This window comes from Apteryx rowi, unplaced genomic scaffold (assembly GCF_003343035.1).
Source record: "Apteryx rowi isolate R43461 unplaced genomic scaffold, aptRow1 scaffold_5, whole genome shotgun sequence".
In the NCBI taxonomy this organism is placed as follows: domain Eukaryota; kingdom Metazoa; phylum Chordata; class Aves; order Apterygiformes; family Apterygidae; genus Apteryx; species Apteryx rowi.
This window is the reverse complement of record NW_020450760.1, coordinates 763,273-782,794: the sequence shown is the minus strand read 5'-3', so window position 1 is coordinate 782,794 and position 19,522 is coordinate 763,273. Positions and strand designations below refer to the sequence as shown.

The 19,522-nt window shown below is 39.7% G+C and overlaps 1 protein-coding gene across 9 annotated transcripts in view; it reads left to right on the top strand.

The window, feature by feature from the left end:
• The first annotated feature begins 7,969 nt into the window (after positions 1 to 7,969).
• KLC1 (kinesin light chain 1) overlaps positions 7,970 to 19,522 on the top strand; it is a 49,973-nt gene continuing 38,420 nt past the window's right edge. For 8 of the 9 annotated variants that reach the window (XR_003255720.1, XM_026079310.1, XM_026079313.1 and 5 more), the window contains exon 1: positions 7,970 to 8,296. The gene's annotated coding sequence lies outside the window, so the exon portion shown is untranslated. Of the gene's footprint in view, positions 8,297 to 9,294; positions 9,446 to 19,522 lie in introns of those variants that run through there. The other variant, XM_026079309.1, reaches the window with a different exon arrangement.

Below are 19,522 nucleotides of genomic sequence, written 5' to 3'. Positions count from 1 at the left end.
ATGTGCGAACTTTCCTTTAAAGAAATATAGAGTGCCTCCTGCACCAATGTATTATAAACATAGCAGTCACATTCTTATAGTTAGGTAGTTAATTAAAAGAATATAGGGGATGTTAAATTGCTCCCCACAATGGAATCCCTTACTGGGTAGATTTCTGGTCAGCACTGTGTGTTGATGAACGAGGGTACTGTTGTTCATCAGCCTGTTCTGTGAGTCATGAGAGTTTTCAAATATATGGTCATGGTGTACTTCGTGGCCCTTCAGCACGTAATAAGAGGTGTAACGCTGTGTAGGCAGTCCACTTCACTTTCACAGCTAATTTATATACCTCATTTGTTCCCAGCTTTCTCCTAGGGTTTATTGAGGCATGTTTCAGTTCCTGTTTACAGTTACATTAGTTTCAATACCTAGGTCTTGATATTTCAGCTTTCATTAAAACATAATTATTATTTTAAATATTAAGGCATTGTTTTATGCTATAATATACATAAAATTCAAAATCTAAAATACTGCTTATGGCATGTTCCAACAATTTCCCAGAACTTAACCAGGGCACTCTTTTTAACTGATATGACTGAGTGAAATGATGTATGTAACCAAAATACCTCTAACAGTCCAGGTGTTTTAGGTGATGCTGGTGTTTTAGGGGATCCTGGTGGCACAGACCTCTTCCTAGAAAGAAATTATTAAAGCTGTACTTTCTGTGGACTGTTCCAGTGCCCAGTTGACCATCAAAGTCAAAGGTCAGTTTTGCTATCAAAGGTCAGAATTGCTATCTTTAATTATTTTATTATCCTCTGAAGCAAAATTATAGCCTCAGAATACCTGTGATGACCTACATGCTGATGAGGTAACTGCCTTTTCTTTAGCCAGTTTCTGCATAAATTACAACTTATCTAAATTGGGTCTAGCCTTTTTGGCCCAAGGAAAACTTTCAGAACAGGATCTGATGCAGCATCTGTCAGACTTGACAAATGAGTATTATCTTCTCACTGGCTCTTTTATACTGGTCTCTTAAATGCCTATACACAGATGTATGAGGAGTTCCTCTCTTCAGAAATAGAAATAAACAGCTACAAGGCTGATTTCTAAGGCCTCCTTTCACATCTTCTAATGTAAGGGGTATACTAAGCATGGATGAGATAAGTTACACATGGACCCTGTGGAGGTACTGGGCAGAGTTATAGCACGTGAAAGTCAGTTTCCTGTGGTTGTCTAAATCATGCAGGGAGCATGGAATAGTGTACGACTGGGAAGGCACAGATTTAAAACCATTCTCTCTGTCCCTTCTCCTCTGGGACTCTGTGCTGGACCTTTTAGAAATTGCCCACATTTTGAGTTATTCAAGAATATTTGTTCTCAGGTAACTGCAATAGGCAACCCCTTTGAAACAAAACACACAATCTATCCGGTAGGAGCCATGAATTATGCAATCATCTCACCAGTGTTTTAAGTCTAATATTTGATGGCAGTGATGCACATATCCTGGTTTCTTCTGTATCATTGTGAAGATACAGAAGAAGTGAAGAATGTCCACAAAACTTGTCTAGATAGGGTAGCAAATCCAGGCGAGAGCTTCCTCTTCCCAGAAACTTGACCATCTTTTCTTTCTCTATGGGTGTTCTCTATTCCATCTAGGAAGAGGCTAAGAGAGAGAAATGTGTTATGATGCGGTTTGGATGATCTTTTATGGAGCATTCTGAGGGCATACTGCACACTACAAAGTGTGAATCTTGTGTTCCAAAGCATCATAGTTTTGTATGCCATTAAACAACTCAAAGTGTCACCAGCTGTACCTGACAAGTTGTCCAAAAGCTGTCTACAGACATTGATTTCAGACATCTGTAGGTTCCCAAGGCCTAGCTACTCCCAGGTAGATGTACTCTATGAAGCCAACATGCCTCTAATTCTTTTTAGTTTCTGTATCTCAGACCTGTCATACCTTCTGTTGAGGCTGTTCTGCAGCCTGTATATGCACCTTTTCATTTCAATTTTCACTGAACTCTGATGACTGTTTCACTATGTGTGCCCGAGATTATAACATGAACACTCTACATACTTGCTGTGGGAAGAGGGAGACACTAAGGAGGGAGAATTCATACCCAAGCCCCTGGGAATAAGGTCATTTCTCCTTATCCTGCACCTGCTCTATTTCCCAGGAGACAGGATGAGGAACAAAACACCCAGCACATGCAGTACTGTTTCCTATTGATTCTTAGAGACTCTGCCCTTCTCAGCCCCATGTAATGTGTACCATCCATTTAGCCACAGGCATATACACAGAACACATTTTCTGTAGAGATATAATGGGCCATTGGCACAGAAGCTACAGAAACAGTTGTCACTCAGCAGAAACATTTCCTTTTCCAAAGGGACAAACTGTATTACCACAAATTCCCCAATTCAGTGCAACTCAGTACTTATTTGGCTTGAATACCCTCTGAACCAAGGCAAACTCCAGTGATGGAAAGTGGATGTAAAATGAGCCTCCATAAGAACTGAGAAATTCTGTCTTCTCACTCTGGAAGAGTGAGACTTCTGAGCAGAAAGGGCAAGAAACCTGATTATTTTTCAATAGAGTTTGATGATTTAATAAAAAAAGACCAACTGAGGTGGTTATCTGCAGTGCCGTTTATACTTAGTTCCGTCTTGTCAGTACATGCAAATTTCTACTTGGACAAGGTCTCATACAGGCATCCTCTGGGGTTAGCATTGTTTGTGATTAGCATATGCATGAGCTTTAATAAAAAGCAGCATCTGAAAAGTCACATCTTCTTTCTTTTATAAAGGTACTAAGGCATCTTAGTGAGAATCAAGTGAATAAATCTTCTGTATCTCTGTGAGGAAGCACCTGTTACCTTCATGCTGAGACAAGATTATGTCTCAGTCTGCACCTCTGTCTAGGGTCAGTAGGAAAGAAGAATACTCTTACACTTTCAAAAATTTTCTTCTCAAAAAAAGAAAAATCTTATACCAGTCAATGAAATTATCCAAGTTTTACACTGATGTGGAAATTAAAATCCAGCATGGCATTTTTGAAAGACTAGGGGAAAAAGCAATTTTTGTAGTGAAACTCTGGAGAATTTCATGAGAAAAGGCACCTAACGTAAAGCTTCCTTCCTCACACAGGAATCCCTACAATCACTACCAGTATTATCAAAGTAAGAGCCTCACCTGATTTTAYTGCAAGTAATCTGGCAGCAAAGCCTGATGAGTTAGCAAACCTCCACAGAAGAATGCTGACAAGCCATATAGGTAACAAAGAAGAGGAAGGGAAGGGGAGAATATACATAGTAATAATGCAGACACTTTGAAGTACTGTATCATACAGTGAATGTTCTTACTCTAGTAGTAGCTAAGATTAACATGATAAGCCACCAATAGGGTGTTAATGTTGATTTCATCTAAAGGCTTTAAGACAATGTCTGCAATGGTTCAGTGACTGAAGTAAGTGGATATAAAAGTAAATGTAATCTCCTGTGACTCATATGCAATGATTCCTACTTGTCATAACCTTGAATGAGCAACTGAAACCCCAAGAGAGAATAAGCTCACTGAAAAGGGAGAGTATAGAGGAGGAAAGGAGGGGAGTACACAATAGTACGTTTCCTGATGTATAAGCACTAAAAGTCATGCAGAATGAATGCAGAGAAGAGATCCTCTCTAAGATAGGAAGGCGTTGGTAGGTAATTTAGTAAAAGTGGTATTGACTACAGAACATGGAAGCAGACAAGGAAGAAAACTTCTTCACCTTTGAATTAAATGAAAGGTATGGCAGAAGCAAAAAAAAAAGAACAGAAATTGCTGGTGGGGTGATGTACATATGAACAGGCGTGAGCAGTCCCTCAGAGGTGGGAACCTCTTCCTTGGATGCAAGGAGCAGAGATACAAGTCTAAGGGTTTGTAGTGCAGAGCTTCTGATGATAACTAAACTGCTGGAAATTCTGATGTTTAAAGTATCTTGGGAAATACTGGCAATGTCTGTAAATTCATATGGCATAGAATATTATGGTTTGTCCAAGGGCACAATTCTCAAGAAATCTGTGATCATTTAATATTTTGAACATCATAGTGGAAATTGGGACATAGAAATGTAGCTGTGTTGCTGAAATTGTCTAATATTTTTCTTTATGTTCACATAGTAATATTGACATGCAAATKGTCTAAAAGTTTCTAGCATTCATCTGGTTACTTTAACTGAATTAGCTGAGGATTTTTCATCTGTTCTTATGATAGAAATGTTTTAAAGCTAATTGAAAGTGTTTCCTAAGCCTTTCAGTGTCCTTTGGACTCTAATAATAGCACTGCAATGTAATAGCTATGAAATGAAGGGAATTTGGGGTAGCAAAATGTTAATGTCTACAGCAAGCATCCTACTCTGCTTAAAAAAGTAACAGAAATTAGCTAATGAAATGACCTGTTAGAATTTAATTACACTGCATGCTTTATTTGCTTGTTATTTAACTGTGGATAGAAAAGGGCAGGGAAAAGCACACTGGCCTTCATTTGTTACAGCTTTTTAGACATCCTTGTGGCTCTGAAAAAGGAGAATTCACTTGCATGCAAATGAAGCTTACTGACTTGGGGAGTAGGATCATGGGCAGTGTTTATTTTACTGAGTACTTTATGCTATGCCCAACAGTAGGTTCCCTACAGTAAGTTCAGGCATCTGGAGTATAATAATGAATCATGTCAAAATACAGTCCTTTTACTCCAACGTGTCTGAACTCCATGATAACAAGGTAGTTCTGTGCGCATTAGTTGTACATATGCAGAAAGGAGTTAGACTAAAACTGTCTGGAACTCTGTACTTGACACTTTTGACTCTTAAACACTGATTTTTTGTTTGCTGTTTTCCATATGGGAAATTCTTTTATGAAATATAAACTAAAAGCTTATGCAACTGTCAAGTGATCATGATGAAAAAATAGACAGGTTGCTGAATCTGGCCTTTCAGTATTTATTATTGCCAGGATGCTTTCACATACCATTTTAGCAGTGGTTGAATTTATTCCAATTTAGTGCTTTATGATAGCCCATATTTATAAAATGAAATCATGGATTTTATAGATTTAGGATTAGATGGATTTTATAGATTTAGGATTAGACTATAGGATTAGATTTAAAACACTTTTGTCCCTCCCTTTTAGGAGGGAAGATGCTCTAAATCTAAAATTAGTTTTTGGAATGACAATGGTAAAATAAAACACCCCATGCTTCTTAATTTAAGTGAACATCTATTTCTCTATAGAGGCTTCCTCTGACTGTGGATGTCAGTCGAACAGAACTTGGAGTTTGCTGTGTGTATTTCTTACACTGTTGCACCTCAAAACGTAAGAGTTTTGTGCTGCATTAGCTTAACTGCTTGTTTTTTTCCTCCCACTGGGAATTACAAATCTTCTTTGGGGAGAGGAGGGAGATGGGTATATTGAGGGGAAAAAAGAATCTGGCAGTGTAAATAACATGTTTTGAGGTTTTAATATCCACTGAGATGTCTGCAGAAAACCACAGTAACTTTGTTTGTGGCAGATAAAGACTATTCTAGAGACAGCATGTCTAGATCACTTCATCCTAAAAGCAGGGCACACAACGTAACTAGTTCCCTAAGAGAAGATGGAAATGTGGGCAATAATACAGTTTTACTGCTGGAGGAACTTGGATAATTCTTATGTAGATGGGACAGGAAAAACAAGATCCAGTTGAAGAGAAACTCCTATGATAGCTGCAGTCAGGCAGAAGCTTGAGGAAGAAGCACGTTCACCGGGTATCTTTTGCCTCTGCTCTTCTACTACATGCCATAAACAGAAGGGAGTAATACCACACTTTAGTTCATTGAACTAATCAACCTTTCTGCACCAGGGAGCTTATAGTGTATGCTACTTATGCAAGAAACCACAAGCATACTTCATTAGCCAGCATATTATGAATCAGGGTCATAACTGGAGTAGTTGCTTTGTTCAGAGATGCTCAGAGATCCCTGGGGTAAGCAACTAATTACAGGAAATCTTTTAAAGTAAATGTGTGATAGGAAGAAAGCAATGAATATTGTTTATTTAAAAGACAGGGGTGGTTCCTTTGAATCAGTCTCCTTGCATAATTATGTAATTAGGACATGTTCTATTTTTAATTAAATCTCTTGCATATTCATGAAAATGCTGAACTAGTGGACCCATGGGCATGATTCTTATTTTTAACATGTGGTTTGTATAAAGGAATGCCTTTCAATTCTTTTTTTCCCCTTTCACGTTACCATACAAACACATATTTCATTATTATACATAGTTAGTCTGTCCTGTCCCCTGACTTTCCTGTCAAAACTACCCTATAATGATAAACCATTAACACAAAATTGTCAGAGGAATGTTGTTTTAAATGGAGATGAGAAACACAAAAAGCTGCTGCTCTGAAGTACTAGTAWCACAATTGTTTTTGCTAGAAAGCTTGACCTCTGTAAGATGTGAATCAGCAGTATTCTGGAAGTATACTTCAGTTCCCTCAGCTTTTCAGATCAAACAGTAACTCTGTGCTTGCAGTCTGTAGACAATCCACTTTCTCCTAACTTTATTTTGTTCCTCTTGGGCTTCTATGACTGTCTTTTCCTGTTCTACCTCTTTGAGTACAGCTTGAGCTTTGATTCCTTTTCTATCTTCCTGCTTCTTCTTAGTCTTGCTTTCTCACCTCATCCTTGTTCTTGCATCTACCATCTTGTAGATTTGTTCAGTGTTACATGTGAAGGCAAATACATGTAAGCAGAGCTTTCCTTGTATATTTTAGAGTATACCACTTAGATGACACATTTTGATTTAGCACTATACCTCCACCTGGTTCCATATGTTTATGATTCATACCTGTATCTCCTGTAGAAGTTACATATGTGGTACTCAGACTATAATGCACCATAATATTCTGTCTAGACTTTACTAACTCTTTCATAAAGTTGTCACTGTCACTGTTCTCTGATGATCCCTAATGTACTTCTTATTGTTGTGTCATATTTGACTATATCTTTCATCCCAAACTCCATCTCCTTCCATCTTCCTTCATTTCTGGGATCAACTTCTACCCAGCAGAACTAAAGCAATATGAAGAAAACATCATGATCAGTCTCTCCTCTTTAGAGGGAGTGAAATGGGAAGCTGCAAGGAAATAGTTCTTGTGGCAAGTGTCAGAGTTATGATGAAACCCTTTTTTTTCATTTTATGAATAAACCGATAGATCAATAGGGATCTTTCACTAAGTTCAATGCACATCTAAGGCAAGGGTGTGGAAATACATTAGCAGCACATGAATGCAGAGAGGGGACCCAGCCTTCACAGCATTTGTACTTCGGCCTCAGCTGCCCCTTGTGTGACCTGTGCAGTGACCGCAAACTGCCTGTGTGCTGCAGATCCGTTAACGTGCACTTGTTCCAGAGGTGCTTGAGAAGGGAACACGGGCTTTGCCCGTCCTATTGTCAGCCTTTTCCCGAAACAACATTCCTAAACCTCTTCCCAGGGCGCATGAAACCATAAGCATGGGAAACGCTGGCAGTGGTACCTTTCCTGGGGACAACACCAAGCCCGTGGCACATGAGCGCTGCACTCAGGAAATGCCGGGTTCCGCTCGCCACAGCAGCACCTTTCACGCACAAGAGGCGGCCGAGCACGGCCTAAGCCGTGACACAGGCTCAGGAGCGGCAGCGAGGGGCCTCGCACCTGAACCCTGGAAGGCCTTGCCTCAGCAGCTTCCCGGCGCGGCTGCCGAGGGGCGCCGGGGCCGGGGGCGGCCGTTGGCCTCGCCCTCGCCTCGCGGGCGGCCGTTACCCGCCACGGCGCGGGGGGGCGGATGACATCATAGACCGCGGGGGGGCTTCGAGAAAGAAGGGCGCGCGGGGGATTGTGGGAGAAGGAGTGGAGGCGCCGCCATGTTGCGAGGGGCGGGGCGCCGGACTGCGGAGGCGGCGGGGCGGGCAGAGGGGCGGCGGCCGGGGCGGCAGCGGGGGCTGCGTGCAGCGGCTGCCTGCAGCTGTCAGCGCCCGCGCCTCGGGGGCTGGGCCCCTCGCCGACCTCCGCGGCCGCCGCGTCGGGCCTGTCAGCGCATCCAGAGGGGCCGCGGGGCCGACCCGCTTCCATTCCTCCTTCGCTTCTCTCTCTTTTCTTCCCCCCCTTCCGAAAAAAAAMCCCTTTTCCTTCCTCCCTTCCGCCCGCCCATCGCTGACATCCTCCTCCGGCCGCCTCCTCTCCGCCCCCGCGGGCTGCGCGGCCCCCGCCGCCTGTGCGAGCGCTGCGCACATCGCCCGAGCCTGCAGCACCGAGCGGTGAGTGGGGGGCGCCGGCCGCGCCCCGGGCGGCCCCCGGCCTCTGACAGCGGGCCGCGGGGGCGAGGGGCTTCGGGGCTTTGGGGCTTTTTATCTGCGCCTTCCTGTCTGCCGTTACGCAAACAACAAAAGGCTGCGCTGGCCGGCTGGTCCCCTGCGGCTCCCGCTGACAGCCGGCCCCTTTCGTGTGCGGTGGGTTGGTTTTATCTTGGCGGGGGGGGGGAGGCGGGGGGAGGATGTTTTCCGTGTTTCGTCTAAAGCTCTGTTAGTTGTGATCACCCGTGGGCAGCGGAGGGGAGAAGGAGCCCCCCCGGCGGGGATGGCGCTTGCTTCGCTTTGTCCCCTTGCTGGCGTCCGTCCGCGCTGCAGCCCGGGCCGGGCGCCGCCCAGGGAGGGACCCCGGGGGGGGGGGGRGAGGGGCGCCGCCTCGCCCGGCCGCCCGGCTGGCGGGGAGAGCCGCTCGCCTTTTTTACTTTATTTTGTGTCGTAAAGCTCGTCGCTGCCCCTTCTGAAATGGTGAAAGAGGAGTTCGGGAAGACAGCTTGGGTTTTGTAGTGACCGGATTTCTGTATTATAGGGCACCAACCCATGATACGGTCTGAGACGGTGCTCATACTTTGAGCTTGGCCCAGGAGATATCCACGGTTCCAAAATAATGAAGAAAAACATAAATTATGAACGTTTAATTCTAGTGAAATAACATTAATGCATAATTGACTTTATTGACGTCTGTCGTTTAGGCAGACATTAATTAGAAAGACTTCCAAAAATCTTTCTCTTTTTGGCTTTGTGTTTTTAATATTGTTAGGTAGCAAAATGTCTGATCTGTAAATCTGCGTAGCAGTTGTGTATAGTCACAAAAAAAGACTTCTTGATTCTTTAACGAATGCTTTGTTCTAAGCATATTGGAGCATGTTTTAATGATCAAAGCAGCATCACCTAGATTAATGCTACTGACTGGCTTTCTGAAGGCTAGTAAATCAATTATGATGCTTTTTTTCCCTGTTAATCATTTCCTGTAGTGTTTATGATTTAATGTAACAATGATACTCAATTACTGAATATGGAACCAGAATACAAGATGAGAAAGTAAAGTCAACTAGCAAAAGTGAAAGTTTGTTTTTATGATTTGCTTTGAACAGCAAAAAGGTGAGCAAATATCACTTGTGATATAAAATACTTTCACAGTTGTACATAAAACTGTATTAAATAACTTTTACAATAAAATTTCAGAATTCTTGCTGTTGGCAGAAGGTGCAGTAACAATTACTCTGGGAAGTAATTGTCTCTTTCTCTTCCCCTTTTGTATTTGCACTTCACTTAAATAGGAAACTTATGCCCAAAGCGAGTGCATTGGAAAGCTAAAAAGACTTCAAGATTTAGACAGTTAAGCGTTTTAATTAAAAAAATCTTTTTGGATTCAGCATTGATTTTGAACTCTTTTGGAAAATAGCTTTATTTTAATTGATTATAAATTCCAAAGCTTCAGTGAAACATGATAGAGGATAATATAACCCTAGGATTATAGCTATAACTGAAAGTAACACATTCAGCATTTACTGGCAGCAATGAGAAAACTGAACCATTTGGTGATTCTGAGCACAAAGCCTTGTATTTTGTAAGCCAACTGAACAACTTTTTTTTTTTTTTTTTTTTGGTGAGCATATGGTTTAATAGAGAATTTCTATGAAATCATTAAAAATGTGGAAATCTCTAGCTGTTCTGTGTAGTTATGCTTTTTATATTATGCAGAACCATGTGGGGAAATGCAGAGAACAGAAATTGTCAGTTCCTCAGAGTCACACAAGAATGCAGTATCACTTCTGCATCATGTTGCAGTTAAAGTTTGGCAACCTTTCTGTTTCCAAAGGATGATGATGGAACTAAACAAATCCATTAATGAGAAATTCTAACAACAATTGAGTTTAAATTCCATTCATTTTCTCATAAAAGAAAAAGTGCAATCATATGTAATTAAAAAAGAAAATAAGAGAGTTATGTCTACCGCCCAAAACTGTGTTCAAATGGTCTCATTTACTGTTCATCAAATTACTGTGAGATGCTAAAAGTGGGCTATTCATGGAAAATGATTTAAAAAAAAAAAAAGTCTTTGACAAAAGTATACAACAGTAGACTATACTAAACTGCAAATGAAGTTTGCAGGAGTCCAGAACAGGATCTACTGAATGCTTTCTGACATACAAGAATCCAAAATAATTCTGTATAGACCCTTATGCGATATAAGAGCAGTTGCTGCTTGCTCTGCTTATGAGGAACTTTCTGTGATAACAGAAAACCCTCACTTGTGTGCAAATTTTATGCCCTATACCTATCTCTTTATATATCTATATATGTGTGTTTGTATGTGTATCTATATACATATGCATACATATATACATCTGTTATTTAGTTGGGAGTTTGGGGAAATATTGTATCTTTGTATTCATTTCTGAGTCCCTTTAATGCAGCTTCTGTTTCTCTTGAGACTTGTGGGCTTGTGCAGTTATTCTTCCATCTCTTCCTCTGCTCGGCATCTGTGGTAGACAAATGTAATTCAGTTTATTCTAGGATTAACAGCATATCTTCAGATGCATAGCTTATGATTATTTTAAAACTTAATTCACTGTACAAATATTTACAAAAATAATGTTTCTTTAAGAGGCGTGGAAAGCAAGCAAGTTCAGGCAAATTCATCGATAAGCATAATATATTCTGTACTTTATTTTAAAGAGTCATGGTAGCAGACAGTGATGAGAACAAGCATGCTAAGACAATTTAAATAGACAGCTTTTTTAGTCTGTCTGCCTCAAGGTAATGTTCAGTATGACACATCTCATAAAAATGGGATGTGACCAATTCCGTTGTCACTGCAATAGAAGCAGCTAGTCACAGGCTTATCTCTTAGTACAACCTGAAAAATCATTTTCATTGTTTGATGAGAGCATTGTACTTATCTTGACTAGATTTTAGAAAAATGTTTCTTTTCACTATGTTAACTTTCATTTTGCTCAATAAAAGAGCCTTGAGCATAAAATGTCCAATAGATGACTTTATGGTACCAAGTACCAGTCAAAGACTTCAGCATAGAATCTTGTAGTAGTCGTATCCTGAGTCACACACAGCTTTAGGTATTTTTGAGGTAATAAGGCTTTCCCAGTAATTTCTTGGGTGAAACGTTCCTTTCTGATAGCAGGCTGTAGAAATAAGTGTTGTTTCTTTGAAAAATTATTTATCAGCCACCAAAATCAATAAATGCCTGACCAGAAAAAGGTGCACTTATGACAGCTTACATTTGCTGAGATGTTTTTGTTGCCATCACTCATGGGATTTGAGCTGGGCACTTTGTTAGAGGGTAAAAGCCAGAATTATGGATCCTTTTGGTGGTGGAGGAATTATTGTCATAAGGTCTTGTATGAGGTGCTTTGCAGACGTAAGATGATGCCGTACTTGTTTTGGAGGGTTTTTTATTTTATGCTAAACAGTTAATTAATAATGACAATCCATAGCAGATAGGCAAGCRTGAGGACTGCAAATGTGTGCTTCCAGGAGCCAAAATATATCTGGGACTGAATAAACTTCTTTTCAGAGGGCAAATGCTAAAGCACAGTTCACACTAGGTATTTTAAATTTTTTATAACATATGAGGAAAATTAATCTCAGATATTTGATACAGTTTCTTTGGATTCAGTCAGCTAAGAAAACAGATGCAAGTAATAGTATCTGTGTGTTGACTTAGTCATTATGTTGTTTCTTTGAATCCAGCTTGTCTCCCATGGACTCTGCTATTTAATTCTGTCAGTGCAGTATGAAACAATCTTTACCCTGGAAGCTGTGTTTTGCCATGCAAGTGGAATTGAATTGAATTGGTTTTGTCAATTTTTATTGGCCTTCCTTCTTGCTTGAAGTTAGGAAGACCTAATAATGTGTATTGACCAATGATAGTACTTGATCAGGCGATCTTCTATTTCAAATAGACTTTCCCCTCTGTTCTCCACTTAAACATACAGATTTTTCCCATGTTTCTCAATGCAGCACCCCTTACTGGTAAAAGAGGTAAAACATATTTTGTGGGTAGACTTTAAAGTGAGCCGTTTCCTATTTTGGTTCCTTAGTAAATATCTGCTCTAAAGCCCATTTGTTGTATTAAGATATTGTTCCTGGGTTTACATCAGAACTATAACTGATTTAATAAAATTGTAAAGTTAATGTAGCAAAGGATGTAACCAATCTAGTCAGTAATACCAGCTTCCTTGCACATCGGTCAGGTTGAGGTGGTGGCAAACTACACCCTATTTACTATGTGCTTTTAACCTTGTATTTGCATGTACACCAGAAAAAACATTTTAAAAGTTAATGCTGTACTAACTAACATTTAGAAAGTCAAGAAGTGTCTGATGTAAAGTTGAACTTTTTTGCTAATATAAAAAAGCAGATACAAACTATTATGTGTTTCATATATATTTCAGAAAACCATTATAGTTGTATTCAAAAATCAGTCATCTTAATCCAAAGAATGACAACTCATCTTTTTTGGAATTATTGAATAACTGGTTGTGTATCTTAATTCTTGGTGTTTTTGCATTATATATAGACACTGATTTTATGTTTGTAAACTATTTCTTATGTCCTGTGTTGCTATCTCTTTAACAGTATATTATTACTATTATTTTATAGGACTCTAATATTGTTTTTTTGCCTGGAAACAGCACAAGTTGTTAAATGTTAACAAAACATTAAGATTACTTGCAGTGTGCTATTATTTGTGTGTGTGTGCCATTCCACAGGGTAGAGGGTGGTGGTTTTAAACTTCCGAGGGATTTCAGTAACTACATCCTTGTGATGTATCTTTAAGTTTGCTCCCTTGCAGCTGACAGTAGCTTGAATGATTTGCAAAGCATGTCATACTGGTTTATGGACTAGCAGGAGAAGAGGTGGGGTCTCTGCTGAGGGTGGTTCTGTTTTTCTTGTTTTGCTTTGTTTGTTGTTTTTTTTTCCCCTGGATAGAATATTGTACTTAAGATTGAGGGGATGTTTATGAATGTTCCTTTATCAAACAATGTCAGGCTGAATGATGTAGAAAAGTTATAGCTGTGTCTTTCCTTTCCAGCTTGAGTAGCTTCCATTTCAGACAGACTGTAGTTACTCTCTCATTCTTTTTCTCTTCTCTCTTTCTTTTCTTCACCATGAGTGGATTTTACTATATCCTCGGCTGTACTGTTTCATTTGTTCCTGTGATTAAACTGGGTGTCCCTCCCCCCACCCCTATCATATTTAGAGTGTATTTTGAGGGAGAAAGGGTTGGTTAAAAACATGAAGTCCACCCCTCCCCCTGGGTCAGTGTAGAGGGCAGCCACATACAGCTGGAATAATGCAACTAGTGGGATGGTAATATGTGAGGATATAGGGGAGATTAGAAGTTTGAGAGAGGAGGAGGACCGCAACCTCCTAAATTGTTTCTGGTGACAGAATAGTAGCATATACCCAATGTCTAAGGGTATTGTTTGAACTTTTCTTTAGTCTCAGTGCTGGTTTACGTAGTACCTCACTCCTGCCACTTGTTCCGTGTCCTCATTGTGTTAGCACAGATATCTGCCTGACAACCTGGTGAAATATTATATTTTGACTGGGTGTGTACTCTGGTCCTTTTCTTTTTCTGTCCCCTCACCTCTGACTGAAGAATAATCCAGTAAAAGGGTCAGTTCTTTGATTCAATTTATTACAGCTGTCATGAGTCCTTGTGCTGGCATGATGGAGGATGTGAATGAAACCTAGGGCTGCACGAGGAGCATTACCAGCTTCTCTCTAGCCATAGGCTGAGTGAGTGAATGTCTGTGGTTTTGTGTTTGCAGGAAGCCACACCGGGTGATCTGATGGCCATTTCTGGCTCTGAATTCCTCTGCATGTGTAAAACAATGCATGGAAGATCCAAGAATGTGCTATTGTTTGTATTTAGCATTTTTTTGGATGTACCCCGGTTGCATTCAGTATRATGGCTCTAGCTGTACTGAAACATGGAGGGGTACAGGAGTCACTGTATGTATAGCAGTGCACTAGCATACTGGTGGTGACCTAAAGGTCTTGCTATAGGTGCAAATGAATGAATCATCAGGAAGATGTGTTAATTTTGAGGAGTGGTGTGTATTGGGTAGGTTTGGTGTGCAAACCCGATTGCTTTGTCAACCGTAAGGCAAAATTATGTTTAACAAAGAGAATGTGATAAAACTGTTCTGTAGCGTTCTGTTCTCAGAGCGTTCTGGAGCGCAGGACGCTGGTGCTTAGTAGGTGTTCCTGGTGACTTAAGAAATCATGCAGAGAAGACAGATAAGGTTTGTTATGGTACTGATGCATGCTTTAGCCATATGTCCTCATTTTTCAAAGATTTTTTTATCTGTCCCCTGTCTTTTGAAAGGGCAAGAGGCATCACAGGGTGACTTTGACTAAATGTCCCAGTAATTTGCTGTTACTTAATCACATCTCCTTCCCATTGTTCAGAAAAGGGGTAAAGGCTGATTCATGATTAAATTACTCTGGTTTTAAATCTTTCTTATTCAGTTAATACCAATTTCTCTGACAATACTTTTAAGTTAAAATTATATGCTCCATGTGGATTTTAGAGCATGTATAAAATATTGATGTTAGAATAAAATTAACTTTAAATTTTTTTCTGAAAAGAGTCCATGCAGAATGCAGACAGAGAGCAAAGATGCACAGCATATGTTTAAAAACAACAGTCAGTGGGGTTTGAATTACAGTGCCTGGTTGTACCTTGTGTGGCCATTGACTCAGTTTCTTGATCCTCACCCAGTTGTTGTGACAACAAATGGCCTGGAAATATGCAGACTGATTTGAGAGGGCTGGGGGGAAGCCCTGCTGCACATGCAGCAACACTAGAATGTGCATGATATGTTGCTTTTAGTGGCAAAGGTGTTTTAGGAAATAACTGTTTATTCTGCCCCCCACAGATGAACCAGTAGAGCGATACTTTAGAATCAGGTTTATCCAAATGATATGGGTTAAAATAGAGTAGTCAAACTGTTACTGTTTACCTCTGTCATGTCCATTATCCAGTTTATAGCATGCTCTTGTTCTGTGCCAGTACACCAGAAAAGTGATGTATTATGACAGGATTGTGGGAACTGTTAAGCTAGTCTTGTTGCCAAAGCCAGTATTTCAGGAGTTGCAAAGGAGTCCACCCAGTGCCCTGGTACTGGCCTAAATCGTGAATGTGCAAGATCATTGCAGAGGGGGCTAAAACTATGACTTGAGCCCCAGGTGTGAGTACACAAAATGTTAAGATGGCTTTGTAAGGTGCTAGGCTAGGGCCTGTTGTATTGCTGTGTACCTCCTGGTGCAATAGACTTCAAGACCATCTGAGTAAGTGTTGCGGGTATGGAGTGCTTAACCAGGAAACGATTCCCAACCTTATAACAAAATCAGCTCTCTATCGTGATATATAAAATATACAGTGAATGGTGCAAGGCTTTTTTAGATGATTGCATCATTTGCTGCACTTTCTGTGAGATGAAATCTGCAAGGTGTAAAAGGTATTCTGTTTGATAAATGGTGACTGTCATTGAAAGTACCAATTTTGGTGCAATATTTAATGGGATAGAAATAATTAATGCTCAATATTAATGACAGCATCAGAACTTATTTAGTTGTGCAGCTTTTTTTTCCTGTAGTCATCTTGGAAGAATTTAGTAAGTGTTTTTGGATTTTTTTTATTATTTTTATTTTTATTTTTTATGAAAGCGTGGGGTGGGAGGAAGTCTCTTTTCCCTAAAGCTTGAAGGGCGATTCCATCTTTGCACAGTTTTGTATATCTTACTAAAGTAAACTATTAAGTAGCTTCAAAACCAGATTTAAGGATTTTTCAAACTTAAAGGCTGGTCTCTCTTGAAGCCCTGTTAGTGGATGTTCCTCTTATGTATGAAGGAGGAATTGCTGGTTTTCTTATTTTGGTACAATGCCCTCAAGCACCTAAGAGTAATATAATCTATACTCACGTAAATTGGGCCTACGTGGGAAGCTTTGCTGACAATGATGAGAGGCAAGATATGTCCCCCTCCACCCTCCCTGCATGCATTCTTTTAAAGGTTATGGGTATGCCATAAAAAGTAGATTTCGTTGTGATGCATAGGTCTGATGTTAGTAAGTGGAAGCTGATGTGGTTTTTAATGTGATCTGGAAGTTTGATTTGATGGGAATGCTGCTGTGCTTTGACATGAGCGCTGTTTAGAATTGAGCTAAATAAATGACATAAATAGATACTTTGAATTGTTGATAAAGGGATTCATGTCCCAAAAATAACAATAAAATGAAAAAATAACTAGAGTCAAGTTAAAAAAAGTAAATGTTTTGCCTGCACTATTGGCTACTTAAAATTGCAAGATATGTATCTTTAAAAACACTTAGTCATAACTCTCCCTCTCTATTCCAATCCCGAAGAGACTCTTTCACCAGCTAGAATCTCCCTATGAAAAAAGGTCTTATCAGACAAGACTAAAGATTCCCTGAAAACATGGGTGCACAAGTTGAAAAGTGCATGAAGAGCCAAGTGACATTCCCACTTAAAGAAATGTAGATGCGTAGAGCCATGAGAGTAAAAAGTACAGGATTTAATAATGAAGATGGATTTGTAATTCAAACTGTCTTGACTGTATTTATTTAAAGATACAGTACTTTCAACCCACCTAAAACAGAAAATTTATGGAGCATGTCTTTATAACTACAAAATACTAAACCACAATACAGAATTTTTCTTAGAATAATTATCCTTGATTTTCTTCTGATGTATATTGCTTCATGTGACAAGCATTTTTAATTTTTAATAGCTAAGTGTAAATATGATTTTTTTAATCATTCAACTTCTGCTTTCTGATGCATTTAAGAATAATTTATTCTGCCTTTATGTAACTATTCTGAACACTGTCATGATCATTCCATGAAAATGTGTTTTTTTATCTCCAGTTGTCACAGTGAGGTGGCTTTTGTGGCTATAAGCACAAGGCAAATCCTTTGTGGCCCAGACTGGTGTGTTGTGCCACTTTTTTAGTGAACAGGCAAAATGTTCTGCTTTCTCAGGGGCCACTTGTGACTGCTTTAGAAGCTCTTATTAGTGCTCACAAGAAATGAAGGAAGTACTAATTTTGGAGAAGGGTGACAGATAATATTTGCTGTTGACGCAGCAGTAGTACAGAGAGGAAAAAAAAAAAAAAAAGAACTCCCTTGCTCCAGTGGGTAGGAGACTGAGATTTGCAATCCCGAGTTTATGCCTGTCTTTGGAAACTGCATGGACATAACTAAAACTAACAAATAAGCATTAGATTTAAATTGCCCAAGACTACCAAACAGTAGAAGAGATTTGTGTTCTAGTATTCTAGAAAAGAATGGTGTTTTGATTTTACTGCAGGCCTGTGGGTATTAAATAAGTATGTTGTTTCAGATTTAGGATAAGAAAGGTGTGTACCACCAGCCTGTAACAGACGGTAGTCATAGGGACCTCAATTAACAAAGAATTAGTAAGCATGTACTTTCTTGAAAGACCTCCTTTTGGTGTAGGTTCTCTAGGCTCCCAGTTTGGTCTCCGATACCGCATTAGAACGCGCAGCTGTCAGACAGCTCTGGCACCTGCTTCAGCTCTGGCAAAGAGTAATTGCTAATGTGATTGCGAATGAATAGAAAGGTCTTATTTTCATCCAGCTTAATTTGAAACCTGAGTTGGTAGAAGGTCTTGGGAATGTATATAGAGAATACTTTTTTTTTTTTTATCCTTCCCCTTGCTTGCTTGTGGTACATGTGGACTGACTGTAGGATCCAAACAGATGCCACTTTTTAAAGGCCCTCTGTGATTTTAGGATATGTCACTGTTCAGTGTTCTAGTCACTATGTATTTTTAGTACTCCAGTAAGGTAAAACATAATGAGTGAGATACCCCACAAAGAGAATACTTTCCTCTTACAGCATTCTTACCTAACTGACAGCAGAATTACTAATGTTTAGGGGGATGGCCATGTCACCTGAGGATCTCATCTGAAGTAGTATGTAAGCAAGAATGACAGGATGGGATTTGGCCACGGTCTGCAGCATTATAGCTACACCACCAGATGTGGTTGAATCTAAAAGAGAGCTTGGAAGTACTTATATTGGCAGGTCATCTGAATTGTCTGCAGTTAAAAAGGGTACAGTTTTATCTACATTAGGGTGGTTGAAATGGTGGTTAAAATGTGTCTGTTCAGTTAAGTACAAAGGAATTGACACCAGAATAAGTTCTCCTTTAAGAGGACAAGTAATCTGTATAGTTATATGGTACTTTTATGCCAGTCTAAATTCTTCTGTGTTTAGCGGGTTTTACTGAATTAGCTGTTCTAGCAAGAAATCATAATTCTAATCAAAGTAGTTTACTTGCCACAGATACTGAAGTACAGGCTGAAATAGCTAAAGTTTTTTTAGCAATTACTATTGAAATGCAAAAGTATTTATTTCAAAATAGTGTTAAGACTGTTACTTACCTGAATGCAGATATGATTGCTAAGAAACGGTATACGCTTCATTAGTGTTTGTGGAGTTTCACATAGTATTCTATATAGATGGACTCCTCAACAGCAAATCTTCATAGCTTGTGGTTTCTTGACGAGAAATGTCAGTGTCATCCCTGCTACAGACTTGATGGGAGTTATTTTTTTGCTATCAACTCTTGTATTAGCAAATATATTTTACTAACCTACTTTTCTCTCTATTTTTTTTTTTATGAAATATCTTCCTAAGAATCCGAAGAGTTCCCTGAAAAATATGACTTTTACAGCAGGCCAGGTGATTAAAAGGTTCCAAATGTATCAAACCAAATGTATGGTAACAGTGTTCTTCAGCTAAACTAGTACATACCCTCTTCACTTAAACTTAGTTTAATACAGCAGATCAGCTTAATGAAAGCCCTTGGGTTTTCCTCGAATGTATGATGCAGTGTTTTGCAGAGCTGGATGCTGTTGTGAGGTGGGTGCAGAACATGTAGCAATGCAGCCTCTTCCCACTGATGTGATGTGGAGAGTAAGCTACACTGGGCAGGGTTAATAGAAGAACAACAGTCATGTTAGTCCAGTTGAAATCTCTGCCAGTATCCAACTCTTCTGATATTTTACACCTTTTAGTGAAGTTGTCATTTTGAGTATTAGATATACTCGTTGTGCATCTCTTCAGAAATTAGTGAGTTTACCATATAAAGGATAA